This window comes from Narcine bancroftii, chromosome 1 (assembly GCF_036971445.1).
Source record: "Narcine bancroftii isolate sNarBan1 chromosome 1, sNarBan1.hap1, whole genome shotgun sequence".
Classification (NCBI taxonomy): Eukaryota; Metazoa; Chordata; class Chondrichthyes; order Torpediniformes; family Narcinidae; genus Narcine; species Narcine bancroftii.
In genome coordinates, this window is record NC_091469.1 from 452,201,340 (window position 1) to 452,216,920 (window position 15,581).

The following is a 15,581-nucleotide window of genomic DNA, read 5'->3' on the forward strand; positions in this document are numbered from 1 at the left end:
AAACTATAGGCTGAGTAATGGAAGTACCAGAAACTGAACCATGGCTGCAAATTATAAATACATGTCACTCAGTTTTGAAAATACCAATATAAATTCTGTATTTTTTTTAACTTATCCCCCAGAATTCTATTTCCTGCACAGAACATTTGATCTGGAGCTTGTATGAGAATATCGTGAAGCTGTCAACATTTACAGTTACAGTAAAGTATTAAAGCTGGCATCTTACTGCATTCACATATGTGCATTTTAGTGCAGAATCCAGAAGTTGTTGTCAGTGATATGCTCACAGCAGGCATTTCAATCTTCAGGAGTATAAATAATTAGATATCCTTAATTTAAAGAAATTGTCAACTTTTTACTCTGGTACAAGCAATGAAAATACATATCTTGTCAAATGAATTGTGACCGGACTTTAAGGCACACAATTACTTAATAATGACTAATGATCTCTCTAGCCCAGATATCTGTCATGAATTTTGTTCAGCATAACTCACACTGGTTAATCACTACACAATTCGTTGACTTCTAGTATGATTAAGATATTTTGCTTTCTTCCCTCTAATTTCTGGGAATAATACAGAAGGTGCAGAATCAATTCATGCCAAAGAAGAAGAAAGATTCTAAGGTGAGTAAGGGGCAACCATGGCTGACAAGGGAATTCAAGGACAGTATAAAATAAAAGAGAAATATAACATAGCAAAGATGAGCAGTAAGCCAGAGGATTGGAAAACTTTTAAAGGGCAACAGAAAATACAGAAAATACAGGGAGAAAAGATGAGGTGCGAAGGAAAGCTAGCCAAGAATATGCCAGAGGATAGCTAAAGCTTCTTCAGGTATGTGAAGAGGAAAAAATTAGTTAAGATCAAAGTTGGGCCCTTCAGGACAGAAACAGATGATATTATTATGGGGAACAAGGAAATGGAATATGAATTGAACAGGTATTTGGATCTGTCTTCACAAGGGAAGACATAATCTCCCAATGTAACAGGGGACAGAGGACCTAGGGTAACAGAGGAACTGAAGGAAATTCACATTAGGCAGAAAATGGTGTTGGGTGGACTGAAGGCTGATAAATCCCCAAGGCCTCATGGTCTGCATCCCAGGGTGCTTACGGACGTGGCTCTAGAAATCATGGGCACATTAGTAATCATTTTCCATTGTTCTATAGATTCAGGATCAGATTCTGTGGATTGGAAGGTAGCTAATGTTATCCCACTTTTTAAGAAAGGACTGAAAGAGAAAACAGTGGTGGGAAAGATGCTGGAGTCAATTATAAAAGATGAAATAGCAGTAACAGGATCGGTTCGAGTCAGCATGAATTTATAAAGGAGAAATCATGCTTGACTAATCTTCTGGACTGTTTTGAGGATGTAACTATGAAAATAGACAGGGGAGAGCCAGTGGATATAGTGTGCCTGGACTTTCAGAAAGCATTTGATAAGGTCCCACATAGGAGATTAGTGGCCAGAATTAGAGCACATGATATTGGGGGTAGAGTACTGACATGAATAGAAAATTGGATGGCAGACAGGAAACAAAGAGTAGACATTAACGGGCCCCTTTCAGAATGGCAGGCAGTGACTAGTAGGGTACCACAAGGCTTGTTGCTAGGACCACAGCTATTTACAATATACATTAATGATTTAAATGAAGGGATTAAAAGTAACATTAGCACATTTGTAGATGACACATAGTTGGGTGGCAGTGTGAAATGTGAGGAGGATGTTATGAGAATGCAGGGTGACTTGAATAAGTTGAGAGAGTAGGCAGATGCATTTTAATGTGGATAAATGTGAGGTTATCCACTTTGTTGGCAAGAATAGGAAGGCAGATTACTATTTGAATGGTGTCAAGTTGGGAAAAGGGGAAATTTAGGTATCATTGTTCATACAGTCACTGAAGTAAGCATACAATACAGTGATAAAAACTAATGGCATGTTGGCCTTCATAACAAAGGGAGTTGAATATAGGAGCATATAGGTCCTTCTGCAGTTGACAGAGCCCTGGTGAGACCACACCTGGAGTATTATGTGCAGTTTTGGTCTTCAAATTTGAGAAAGGACATCCATGCTATTGAGGGAGTGCTGTGTAGGTTCACAAGGTTGGTTCCCAGAATGGAAGGACTGTCATATGTTGAAAGATTAGAGCAATTGGGCTTGTGTACACTGGAATTTAGAAGGATGGGAGGGGTTCGGATTGAAATATATAAGATTATTAAGGGATTGGACATGCAGGAAACATGTCCCTGATGTTGGGGGAGTCTAAAATCAGAGGCGACAGTTTAAGAATAAGGGGGAGGCCATTTAGAACAGAGTTGAGGAAAAACTTTTTCACCCAGTGTGATAGTACAGATTCTATCAGCAATGTGTATATGTACATATGTACAGATGGTAGTGTAGGATGACTGTGATTGGCTGAGAGTGTAGCCACACCTACTGGCAGGTCTTAAAGGATTGCTCCTAGCCAGACCAGGTCATTCTGGACTGGTCGACCTTCTTGTAATATGCTCCAGTCTTTTAGTTAATAAAAGCCTTGGTTTGGATCAACAAGTCTTTGGTTCTTTCGACACGCATTACACCCAGAGAGTGATGGATCTATGGAATTCTCTGCCTCAGGAGACAGTGGAGGCAAATTCTCTGGATGCTTTCAAGAAAGAGTTAGATAGAGCTCTTAAAGTTAGCGGAGTCAAAGGATAGGGTAAGAATGGGGTACTGATTGTTCATGATCACAGTGAATGGCAGTGCTGGCTCAAAGGGCCGAATAGCCTAATCCTGTTCCTACTGTCTCTTGTCTAATCTAGTCATTATTTTGCTCTGTCACTTTTTTAGTGCTAACTGTTGCCTTTTTACTTCCCATATGGTTTTCTGCAAATTCTTCACTTTGAATGACTGATCAGTTTGCCTGATGCAAATCACAACTTGTCCACAGTAAGAACAGAATGAAATAAATACAAGGATAGTGGAAAATAAAGACCACACAGCTGCCAGATCATACATGGATATTTTCAGCGAAGTAAGCATGAAGTGCCCTCAATTCAGCACTAACCGTTGTGATTCATATTTCCTCACAAGAAAATCTTATTGTTCACAAGAAAATCTTATTTAGTCAGTTCTTTTAAACAACGTTTCAGCCAGCTAATGACATAGCATGATCATTTTGTTGAAATTTGCTAAGAATTCCATTAACAATAATGAACTTCTGCCAAATTCAAGAAATTATTTCATTTTTTATGCTACAAAATGGAATACGTTAAAAAGGAATTTAATCATTTAGCATCACAGTTCTAATGAGGGGGCATCGTGCTTTTCTGTCAACAGAAGCTGCATAACCATTGACAGCATTTTGTGTCAGGAAAGAAGCAACATTTTCCTTATTAAGTTCAAGTTGGTTGTCAGCTTTATTTTAAAATATTTATATAAAAATCATGTGCACTAATTTTATATTTCGTGAATCACCGTTATATGCCTAATCAAGATAACTCAATGAGTATCTGATGAGAATCCATACTGTGACAGAGTATACAGAGTATATAGATATATTTTTGGGAGAGAAATTAGGAAAGGTTTGTTAGAGTAGGTCACATACAAACACTTTAAAACAGATCTTATTTGAAATACTGAAGCTCTGCCTGGTGCTAGACATATCGGCTACTTGAACCTTTTGCAAGAGCTTTGAAGAGCGCTCAAGAGACTTCACTAATGGGTTGTTGTTTACCAAAGGCAACAGATGAAAGAGCAAACAAATTAACTGGTCATTGGCAATGATGGAATGTCCTCAAAAACCTTTGGGGTTTAGAGATCACAGTGTTGTACAAACAGAATCATACCTTTGTTAGATAATATGCTGCTGTCTGGAAGAGAGCTTGCTGTTGTAAGAGGGTTGTGTGGTTTTGCAAGCATAAAGAGTAAAATAGGCTTTCTTTCAGAGAGAGAGAGACAGACAGACAGACAGACAGACAGACAGACAGACAGACAGACAGACAGAGATCATTTGTGCTGTGTTACAGCCTGCAGAGATAGCTAGGAATGGAACAGGACAAGCTGGCAAACCAGTTTGGAAGATGGCCTGGTCAAAGCCCTTGTGGTTCATACAAGAGGAGAGGACTGGCTGTATAATGTTTCACTTGGAATAAGAGAAACACAAAGGCACTCTGTGGTGACCTGAAATAAAAAGAGGTTATCATCTAGAGAACACTGAAGGGGCAAGTTTCGTTAGTAAAACACTGGAGTGGCTGATAGAAGTACATCAATTGTGGATGTCATTATACAACAAATCTCTCTCTGAAAACCGACAAGAACCTTTTTGAATGGTAACCATTTACCTTTCGAGCACCAAAGTCTGGTGAACTTTATAAATGTTAAATTCTGTGCACAGTATAAGAATTGCCTGCAACCAGTGAACTTGGAGGAATGAGAAGTGAGATTGGACTGTGAACCAAATAACTTTTCTGAACTTACACACACATTACATACAAGTGCACTTAGAATTAGAAGGGGGGTTAAGTTAAGTTAAGTAAGTTGATAGAGATAAGTTAAAGTTTGATTCTATTTTCATGTTTAAAGGCAATTAAAATCAACTTTTGTTTAAGTAACTATTTGTCTTGGTGAATACCTATATTTACTGGGTTTTTGGGTCCTCTGGGCTCATAACAATACCGTAACCTTAAAATGTTAAGTCATAAATATTGCAAATGTTTGGTGATGGAAGAAAAAATTTTTAAAAATTAAAAAACTTCCTTCAACATTAAAATAACTGTCTTAGTCAGACAAGTACATGCTTCATTCACAAATGTGCATAAAGTGATGTCAAAGCATCAAAGAGGATTTTATGATCTTGCTGATTATCATCATTTTGAATTTTGGTTATCTTGGTGTCTACACCAATTCTCCTCCAGCATCTGAGGGCACTTTCCTTACTTGTTAAGAGAGAAATCACCTCGCTGATCCCTTATTTGCTTGTAAACAGAAGTATGATTACCTTAAACCAGCAGTTTTCAAACTTTTTCTTTCCCCTCATACCATCTTAAGTAATCCCTTAATAATCACAGAGCACCTATGGTAAAGGGATTATTTAGGGTGATTGGTGAGTGGAAAGAAAAAGTTTGAAAACCACTGCCTTAAACAAATTAACTGGTCATTGGCAATTATGGAAAGTATACAAAAACCTTTGGGGTTTAGAGTTCACAGTGTTGTACAAACAGAATCATACCTTTGTTAGATAATATGTTGAACTTTTTCATCACAATCCCCTGGTACATTTGATTCCACTGGCAAGACAAATCCACTAGCATTACATTCCCTACCATTTTGGAAGCATGCCTGCTGGTAATTCAACTCACTCTTCATAGGATCAAGAAATGGGCATACAACAGGTGAAAAGATTAAGAAAGATCCCAGCTACAGTATGAAAGACAATTCCCCTTCCACGTAATTGGGCAGGTGAGTATTCCAAGTTTGCTGGGGATGTGGATGAGCTGAAATAGAAAATTGAATGTTCAGGTCATTGGGTTGAAGGAGAATTTCACATTATTTTCTTCCAATTTTGTTTGGCCTCCCCATAGCAATAGAGAGAACTGAAAACTGACAGATAAATGAGGGAATGGAAAGAGGAATTTACATGGTCAGAAACTTGAGATGGCCATTGCAAACAGAGGATAGGAGCTTCTCAAAATGTCTATTTCACACTTGATTTCACCAACATAGAGGAGACCAGATCATAAACACTGAATGCAGGATCCCAAGATGGCAGAAATGTAAGTGAGCCTGTGCCTCACTGAGAAGGGTTGTGAGGATTGTGAGGGATGAGTCAAAGAGGCAAGTGTTGGCCCTCTGACAGTTGAAGGGTGGAAGTGCTGGGGACATAAAATGATGGGTGGGAAGGGGTAGGCAGCTCAACAAGTCATGAAGAGAGCATTCTCCATGAAAAGCAGAATGTGATTGGGAGAAGAAAAGATGTGACTCTCAATGAGATCATGCTGGATAAATAGCCAAACAGGTCCTGAGAACAATGAGCTGAGATCCATTGGAAGGATGGTCAAGCTAATCTTAAGACGAGTGGCAGCTCCAAACCAAAAGTCTAGTTAGGCCAGACCAAGAGTTTGGTAGTTCTGTAACAAGAATAAGAGTTACAGACTACATGGATCAGTGACTGAATATTTAACACATATTGGTCCAGGGAGAAAGAATCAATACAGAGGCTGATTGAATGGAGCCTTTGTTTCCTGCTACCATCTTGCTTGAAAGATTGAATGCAAGCTTTCCTCTCAACCTTTAAAATGAATGGCAGTGGCTCTCCCACCTTGCCACCAATTGATCAAGCTGAAAAGTTTCCTGAAAGCCACAGTCGACATACTCAGCTGTCCAATTACGTGGAAGGGGAATTGTCTTTAATACTGTAGCTGGGATCTTTGTTGATCTTTTCACCTGTGGTATGCCCGTTTCTTGATCCTATGAAGAGTGAGTTGAATTAGCAGGAGGCATGCTTCCAAAATGGTAGGGAATATCCTGCTAGTGGATTTGTCTTGCCAGTGGAATCAAATGTACCAGGGGATTGTGATGAAAAAGTTCAGCATATTATCTAACAAAGGTATGATTCTGTTTGTACAACACTGTGATCTCTAAACCCCATCAGCAAATGTAAAAGAGTAATGACTATGCCCCTGTGGGTCATCAGTGAAGAAACTTGAAAGCAGCCAGCGATGTCAGTGAGCACTGGAGCTTCAACTAAGGAGACCAACCGGGGTGAGGATCAGAGACCCCTAGACTCCAGCAGTCCAGTAAAGATGCTTTTGATGGGCCCCAAAGTATGATGGATCATGAATGGGACTCAGACAAATAGGTACAGCTGTGTGTGTGCGCATGTGTGCACCCAGGTTTGTGTGCCTGTGTGAATAAAAAGCTGTATTTGCACTTGGATGTGACCTTTTGTTTATCTCTAACCTTGTCTGGGGCAGCACGGCTAACATGGAGGTTAGCACAATGCCTGTATAGCACTAGCATTCGGGACCCAGGTTCAAATTGAGCAGTGTTGTAAGGTGTTTATATGTTCTCCCCGTGTCTGAGTGGGTTTTCCCCGGGGGCTCTGGTTTCCTTCCACCGTTCAAAACATACAAGGGGTCATAGGTTAATTGGATGGCATGGACGTGGGTCGCAATGGCCTGTTGCCGTGCTGTATGTCAAAATGAACAGAAGGAAAATGATTGTGGTTGTTGGAAGTCAATCACCCCAGCCCCAGGAAATTACTGCAGGAGTTCCTCAGGACAGGGTCTGGGTCCAAGCATCTTCAGTTGTTCCACTGGTGACTGCTTCACAGTCCAGAGACCCATATTAAGTACTGACCTTGGGTGCCATCTGCAGGTGTGCACATTATCCATGTTACTGTGTTGGTTTGTTAGGTACTGTAAAATGTTTCCGGCAAGTGTCAAAACATGAAATTGTTTCTGATACCAACAGCACACAGTGGCTGCAGACTGCCCCATCTACAAGATGTTGTTTCTCACTCCAGCATCCCAAGACCTCAATGCTATCACATCCCAAACCCATGAACTCAACCATCAAGGACATGCAGTTCAGTCCATGAGAACTGACCATACACATGTTCCAAGACAAAAACCATTCTTTGTTGGAAACATATCACAGTCCCTTCGTCAACGCTGTGCCTGAATCCCGGAACTTTCCATGCCTCAGTAATATAGAAATACCTTCGAAAGAATGACTGCAACAGTTTACAAAGGTGGCTCACTGTAACCTTCTTAAGGGCGATTAAAGATGCACAATAAATGTTGCCCTTTCCAGGAATTCCTAGATTCCAAGAAATTAATATAAACAGCATTGGTGTTTTCTCTGTACCAAAGGATTTGATTTCAAATGCCAAACAATAAGTACATCTGTACAGAGCCAAATAGTTTCACCTGTCATCTTTTAGTGCAGTTCCATTCAGCCTCCCAGTATTTCTGTCAGAAATGTTTAAGAGAATTCAAACATCAGATCTTTGAATAAAAGCAGCAAATGTAGGAAAGGCACAGCAGGTCAGCCAATAATTGTAAATAAAAAAAATTCTAACATATGATGAAGGATAGACAGTGAAAGTGAGAATTATATAAATGAAAAAAAATTGTTTATTCCTGTTTGTAATTTGACTCATATAATGAATTATCTTCATAATCTGACTATCCTCTCTGACATAGCAAAACATCAACAGTTGCACATATTTCGAAGATTCAAGATGTAAATCCCCTTTTATTGTTTTGTGGATGAAAATATAAAAAAACTGTTTCCCTTTATTTGCCCTGTACAGGAACTCAGAGGTTTGGAGTATTGGGTGCAGCCTAATTACAGGAAGGATATCACTAACAGTGAAAGAATGCAGAAAAGGTTTACTAGGATGTTGCCGGGTCTTCAGGAGAAAGATTAAACCAGTTAGGACTTTATTCCTTCGATCGTAGAAGAATGAGGGGACATTTAGTTGAGGTTTACAAAATTACAAAATTAGACAGAGTAAATGCGAGTCGGCTGTTTCCACTTAAATTAGGAAAAATAAATACCAGAGGACATGGCTTTAGAGTGAAAGGGGAAAGATTTAGGGGAAACATTAAGAGTGTTGGGAGTGTGGAATGAGCTGCCATCTGACATGGTAAATGCAGACTCACTTAAGTTTTAAGAATAAATTGGATAGATACATGGATGGAAGAGGTCAGGGGGAATGTACTGGGCGCAGATCAATGGGACAAGCAGAATAATATTTTGGCACAGACTAGAAAGGCCGATGGGCTGTTTTCTGTGGTGTTCTTTCTATGGTTCTAGGTGCTACCAACCTTTATGAAGACAAGAAAGAGAAGCAAATTAAGGCTCCTTCAGAGACATGGAGTAACTGTGGATCCGACCACATCCTCCAATGCCAATGCCTTCTGCCCTTCAGTTACCGCCATAGGTTCATGACATCTTGTCGATCCAGTGGTGTACCTGAGCTCGAGGCTTCAAAACCTCACTTCTTAATCTCTGGTTCCAAAACCCTAAAGCGATCTGGAAGTTGTCAGCTGTCCCCCTCACCAAATGCTCTGATTTCCCCTCCCCTACTCACATGGTGTGCAGTCCTGATTCCCCCTCCTTACTTCTCAGGTACTAACCTTGCTGAATTTTACTCTCTTCTCCTCACCTCACACCCCACCCCCCCCCACCCCCCTCCATCACTGATGGGGCCCAAACCACAATTTTTTCAATATTAAGTCCAAAACACCTACTCTCCTATTCAATATCCTCCCCATATCCAATCACACACCCAGCTTCAAATGCACAGTTAAATGGCTCACCTTGAACCATTCCAAAGATTTTTTTTTGAAATTCCATTTTAAGATGTGTAGCAATTTAAAGTGTTCACAGAAGAAAAGGACATTTATTTTTGGCTTGTTATTAAATGGTAAGTGTTGCAGCTTGAAATAATTGTTGTGAATAAGTATTGTGATGTCATACTGTGCACCAAATGTTATTTCCCAGGAGAAGATTTGGACAAAGTTCAGTAAGGGAACTCTAAAGTTAACTCATTGGGTGGGTTATATTTTTTCTCTCACCTCTTTTTTTCCTGGCATCTGCAATCAACTGCCTCTGCCTCCCAGCTCCACACATTACCCTCCTCACCTGCCTGCCATCCCTTACCCCTCCACAGTTAACCAATTTCTTACTAGCCACTGTCTACCTCCTCTCACCCTGTCTTATTACGCTGATCATCTGCCCACTACACTCACAATCTTGATGAATGGTTCTGACCCAAAATGTCGACAATTCTTTTTCTCTCACTGATGCTGCTTGAGTCGATGAGTGCCTCCAGCAGATAACATTTGGCTTCAGATTCCAGCATCTGCAGTCTCTCATGCCTTCTTATTTACCCATTTGAAATTTGTGCAGCCAGACTTCCAGACTACTGAGGGGAAGGCCGTTATTCTGGCCCGATATGACCAGTTGAGTACTACAGGGATAGGTGTTGAGGCCCCTATTGTTTGTGATACATATACCTGTGTAAAGGATGATCCTCAAAACCTAAAAATCTCACCTCAAAATCAGGGGCTGTATATAAAATTTTATATATAAAATATATAAAATTTGAACCTTGACAGTGAAATCTCAACACCATTGTCTTCTTTCCCCTCCCCTCCATATCCTATCCCCATCCCGCTGGCTCTAACTTAAGTGTCCCGGTCAGGTCCTAAGCACATTCTACCATCTTCCTCATACTGACATCCTGTCTCACTTCCACGCAAATAGTGATAGCAAAGAGAAAGGAAGCTTAATTTGGACATGACATTGACAAAAATTGTATGTGCTTTTTTCGGGTTGCCTCCATTCTGGGCGCCTCTCAGAATGAGCGCGCGTTGAGGGTTATTGCCCATTCAGTGGCCCAAACCATGGTCTGGGTACTTCCTCAGTTTCATAGGATTGTGAAAAACATTAAAGTTCACTGTATCACTCATTGACATCCATGAGTAAATCCAATCTTGCATGTGTCCTGTTGGTTACGAACGAAGTCTCAGCGCTCCCCCTCAGCATCCATCTGCCCAGACTGACTGCTATTGGCTCCATAAAAGTTTGGAACTGCCTTTTAAAGGAGTCGTTGGTGTGTTATTTTAAAATATACTAATAAAATTAAAACCTTTACAGCAGTGGTTCTCAACCTTTTTCTTTCCACTCACATACCAGTTTAAGTAATCCCTATGCTGTCAGTGCTCTGTGATTAGCAAAGGATTGCTTAAGGTGGTATGTGAGTGGGAAGGTTGAGAATCACTGCTCTAGACCCAATTGTTACTGAAATATTTTGCTTGAGAAAAATTGTCATTGGCCCATTTCCTTTGGATTAATGAATCTATGCACATAATTAGTCAATTAGGTACGATTAAATCAGTGGTTTACAAACTTTTTCTTTCCACCCACATACCACCTTAAGCAATCCCTATGGCAGAGGAATTAAAATATTGTGACGCCAACACTCCACTGGTCAGTGGTCAGCAATAAGTGCCAGACTTGGAGGGGGGGGGGGGTAATTTTACACAGCAGGTATTGTTCAAAACCTACATTTTAGGTGGAAATTCTGGGGGTTGCCTGAAGTTTTCAACTGCTCAGACATTCATCAATGGTAAATCTGTGGTCACCTCTCAGTGGAAGTACCTCAATAGCAAGGCACCAATGTGGCAGATCTTCTAGGGAGGGCCAGGCAATTTGGAAATGGCTTCCTGATTCATCCATTTAATTGTGCATTTGCCAGAAGGTGTTGTCCTCTTTTTGCTTTAATAACATATCTTCTGTTATTCTCATGGTTGTTTCTACAGCAAAATACACCCTATAGTCTCCAGCTTCTCTGAGTATTATTGCATTTCATAGACATGATATATGTCAGAAACTCAAATGCAATTATTACTTTTTTGAGAACTTGTGATAAGGTTTAAAAGAAAAACAGAAAGGGAGCAACCCAGGAAAATGAGAAGGGGGAGAGGGGGGGATAAGCTATGTCATTATATTGTTTTATTTATTTTGATTTAAAAAGTTAGTTTCATTGTGTATTTAGTGATCCACAATGATAAATTTATTCCATATTTTTAAATAGTTTCATTGTTTTAAGATAAAAATATTTTATTTGGACAATTGAGAGGCGATTGTGTTGTGGTTAACGCAATGCCTTTACTGTGCCAGCGATTGGATCTGGGGTTTGAATCCCACACTGTCTGTAAGGAGTTTGTATGTTCTCCCCGTGCCTGTGTGGGTTTTCCCAAGGGACTCTGGTTTCCTCCCACCATTCAAAATGTACCGGGGGTGTAAGTTAATTGGGTGTAAATTGGGTGACTTGGGGGCCGAAATGGCCTTTTATCTCTGCTGATATGTCTAAATTTAAAATTTAATTGCTGAACTGAAAATCCTTGAGCAAGTTGGCCCAAATTGATTGGCAGTCAGAGAGCTCAAAGTGCTTGAATTGTTTCCTTTTTAATTGACTATTATGTTTTTTTCTTGATATAACTGTCAAACTAACAGGTCTATAATTTACAGTGTTTTGCTACTAGCACATTCTAAAAGTAGAACACCATTATTTGTTTCTTCAATGATCTGTGACTATTTTTGTATTGAGTAAACTGCAAAAAATTGTTTTCCAACTCCACAACTTTCTTTCAGATGCTTCTTTCAACTCTTGGGTAGAATTTTTCAAGTTGTGATGGCTTATGAATATTCTGGATATCCTGCTTCTGAATCATTTGATTTCGGGATCTCTTGTGTCCTTAATAACTTAAATGCGCCACATCACCTGTTAAACAAACAGGAAGGACATGGAACCATCATCTACAAGGTCAAATTTTGATATGGGCAGTGGGCAGTGGTTCCACCCTATAGTGTTGTTCTGGGTATCTATTTTGCTCTATTCCAAGTCCAGTGGTGGTTCCAGATGTACTTCACATCTGCCTCATAATGACATCCTGACATTCAAGCAACAATCCCATCTATTTGAATGTGCTCACTTAGCTTCTTGAAGAAGATAAATTAAAGTATTTTTGTTGTTTATTTTCTTTGCTTCATTTGTTTGCCACTTCATTTAATGGTGCAATGAAATGTAATTGTTCAAACTAATTGATTTAAATCTATTTAAATTTTGTTATATGTGCCTGTACATATGAAACTTTTAAAAAGAGACAATTCTTGTGAGCAGCAGGCAGGTGCAGAAGGGAGGGCCTCTGGATTCCCTGCTGAAGCCCAGATGCAACTTGCAAACCGCACACTCCCAACTCCATTTCCAGTTCAAAGATGTCATAGATGATGCAACAGTTACTCCGTCCGGGGGTTTAGAATGGGGGTGGAGGTGGGGGGTGGGAAAGGGGTGCTACAGTAAAAGTCCAAATATTCATATGCCAGAAATCTGGACAACCCGAGAACCCAAGCTTTTAAAATTTAGCGGGTTTTTGTGTGTGTGCATGCGTAAGCGCCACAGATTCACATCGGCAACTTAATACTGGCAATCTTATCACAGACATTCATTTGTATACTGCATTTTTATTTTACAATGTTCGTTTTAAACATAATTTCAAGATGTACATGTTCTTTTTTGTGCGCAAAAACATTTATGCTTACAGTTTTGTCAAGTATTTACTTTATTTTTGTTTAAAACTGCTTGTTTTAATAAACGAAGCACGTTGTATTTCCTGATGAAATTTGCTTCTTCATCTCTTCTTTATTCCTCCTTAAATTTGATTTATAAAGGTACTGCCCGAGAATCCGGAAAATCCAGACCGACACAATCCCCGAGCAGTTTGGATTTTAGGACTATTACTGTAGTGGGTTGAATCAAGCAGACCCATCCCAATGTAAAGAAAATACCACTCTGCAGTTTAGAATGGTGAGAATGGTGGAAAACACTGAAGCAGGTAATTGGAGGAGAAAGCGGCTGGAACATCCCATCTTCAGTGATGGTGGTGCCCAAAGGCAAGACTACATTAGTTGCACTCATTCTCAACAAGGTTCACTGAGTAGCAAATCCATCTTGGCTTCCACCATGATAGAAAGCAATCTTTTGACAAATTCATTTTACTCTCTGCGGTACAAAGAAACAGCTGAGCCACGAGATATAGCAAAGGGCATGGGACCAGGAAATATCCCAGCTGCAGTTTTGAAGAGCCTCTCCATAATTAGCTACACTTCCAGCTGAGTCCACTTTGCAGATTCAACATTTGAATCTATTTATGGAAAACCGCTGACAACATCAAATCTTACTAATTTTTACCCAACCAATCTACTCTCAATTATCAGGTGAATAATTACTAAATCATCCCAAACACTTCTGGCTAATCAACCCTACGCCTCTAGTTCAGGTATAACTCATATCTCTTATACAAATCACCTCAACCCCAGAATAGATCTTAGTGGTCTAAGGGTGTTCTCCTTGCAGTGTTATTATGACATGCTTTTGCTGTGTTAATAATTTTTTTTTCAGGACTGAATATTCTGAGCTTCCCCAGACTCTTAACCATGGCAATGAAGCAGGAAGCCATTGTTTGTATTGTGCTCAGCAGTGAATATGTAGAATTAATCACAGAGACTACATTTATCACAGTTCACACTGGTGATAAGGGTAAAGGATCTAAATATGGAATGCAATCAATATGAATATTTTGTGTGTGTGGTTCTAGTTTATATTAAATGTACTTTTTTAAAACTTTTGTCTTTTATCCCAGAACCCCATTTCTGACTGACATATCAGTAGCTGGGTCACCCTGCCATTTAATTTTTTCTTCCAAATTATATTCAGATATCACTGGAAAACGAAGATTTTTACTTCCTGAACACTTTAGGGTGTATTTTATCGATTTTGGGCTGAGGATCATGAAAATCACTTAAAATGTTCCGATCACATACCGTTTTTGAGATATAACCTATTTTTGGGATTTCCTGTCATATTTGAAGTCCACTTCAAACATACAAAACCATGAAGTGCAAAATTCATTTTCTGCATTGGAACTTGAACGTCTTCCCTGCTGATCTTGGTGCAGTCAGTGACGAACATGATGAAAGGTTTCACCAGGACATTGCAACCATGGAAAAGCGGTATCAGGCCAACTGGAATCCATCAATACTGGCTGACTGTTGTTTGACATAAATAGAAGAGGCATCAGATGCTAAGTACAATGAAAATCAGTGGCAAAAACATTTTGTCAGTTGAACTAACAGAATGTGTAAGCATCATTATGTGATTAAACCTGCTAAATTCAATAACTTCAAGTTCAAGTTCTTTATTTATTTATCACATTTTTTTTCAAATTGCATTGACTAAAGTGCTGTACAAAACAAGACAATCGATCGAAATTATTATAAATAGATCAAAATTGCAGTGACTAGTGCAATGCTGTCGGAGGTTAGGAAGGTACAAAGGGTTTCACATGTTAAATACTTACGAAAGAAGGTACATTTTTTAACCTGGATTTAAAGCAGTTGAGGGAGGGGGCTCGTTTAATGGTCAGGGGAATGCTGTTCCACAGTTTGGGGGCCACAACTGCGAAGGCCCAATCTTCCCTTTTTGTGCACTTAGTGCTTAGAACAGCCAGGTGTCCTGCGGTAGCTGACCTGAGCTGCTTGGGAGCAGAGTAGGGTGAAAACAGAGTGGAGATATGGAGGGGGGGGGGGGGGGGGGTGATGGTCATTGTGGACCTTGTATGTAAATAGCAGCAGTTTGAAGTCCATTCTGAGCCACAATAGCAGCCAATGGAGGGAGGCCAGAAGTGGGGTGATATGGTCCTTCTTATTGCCACCTGTCAGGACCCTAGCCGTGGAATTTAGGACCAATTGGAGGCGGGTTAGGGAGGACTGGCTAATCCCAGTGTACAGAAAATTAGCATGATCCAGATGTGAGAAGATAAGGGTGTGAATAACTGTCTCAAGGTCATTGAGTGAGAGGTAAGGTTTTATTTTAACAATGGTGCGGAGCTGGAAAGAGCAGGCCTTCACCACGGCATTGACCTGTTTGCCATATTTCAAGCCAGGGTCAAAAACACCCCAAGGGATTTAACGTGGGGTTTAATAAGAGTGGATAGATTACCTAGGGGGTCATGTAACTTTTTGGTG

General features: G+C 39.9%; 3 long non-coding RNA genes across 3 annotated transcripts in view; 2 read left to right on the forward strand and 1 right to left on the reverse strand.

The window, feature by feature from the left end:
• LOC138753621 (uncharacterized) overlaps positions 1-9,407 on the reverse strand; it is a 40,065-nt gene extending 30,658 nt beyond the window's left edge. The window contains exon 1 of the long non-coding RNA XR_011351298.1: positions 9,308-9,407. This is a non-coding gene — a long non-coding RNA (uncharacterized lncRNA). The remainder of the gene's footprint in view (positions 1-9,307) is intronic.
• LOC138753623 (uncharacterized) lies at positions 489-14,717 on the forward strand. Its single transcript, XR_011351299.1, has 3 exons — positions 489-625; positions 2,897-3,012; positions 14,272-14,717. It is a non-coding gene; the product is annotated as an uncharacterized lncRNA (long non-coding RNA).
• LOC138753627 (uncharacterized) lies at positions 5,282-6,908 on the forward strand. Its single transcript, XR_011351301.1, has 2 exons — positions 5,282-5,438; positions 6,631-6,908. It is a non-coding gene; the product is annotated as an uncharacterized lncRNA (long non-coding RNA).
• Positions 14,718-15,581: the final 864 nt, after the last annotated feature.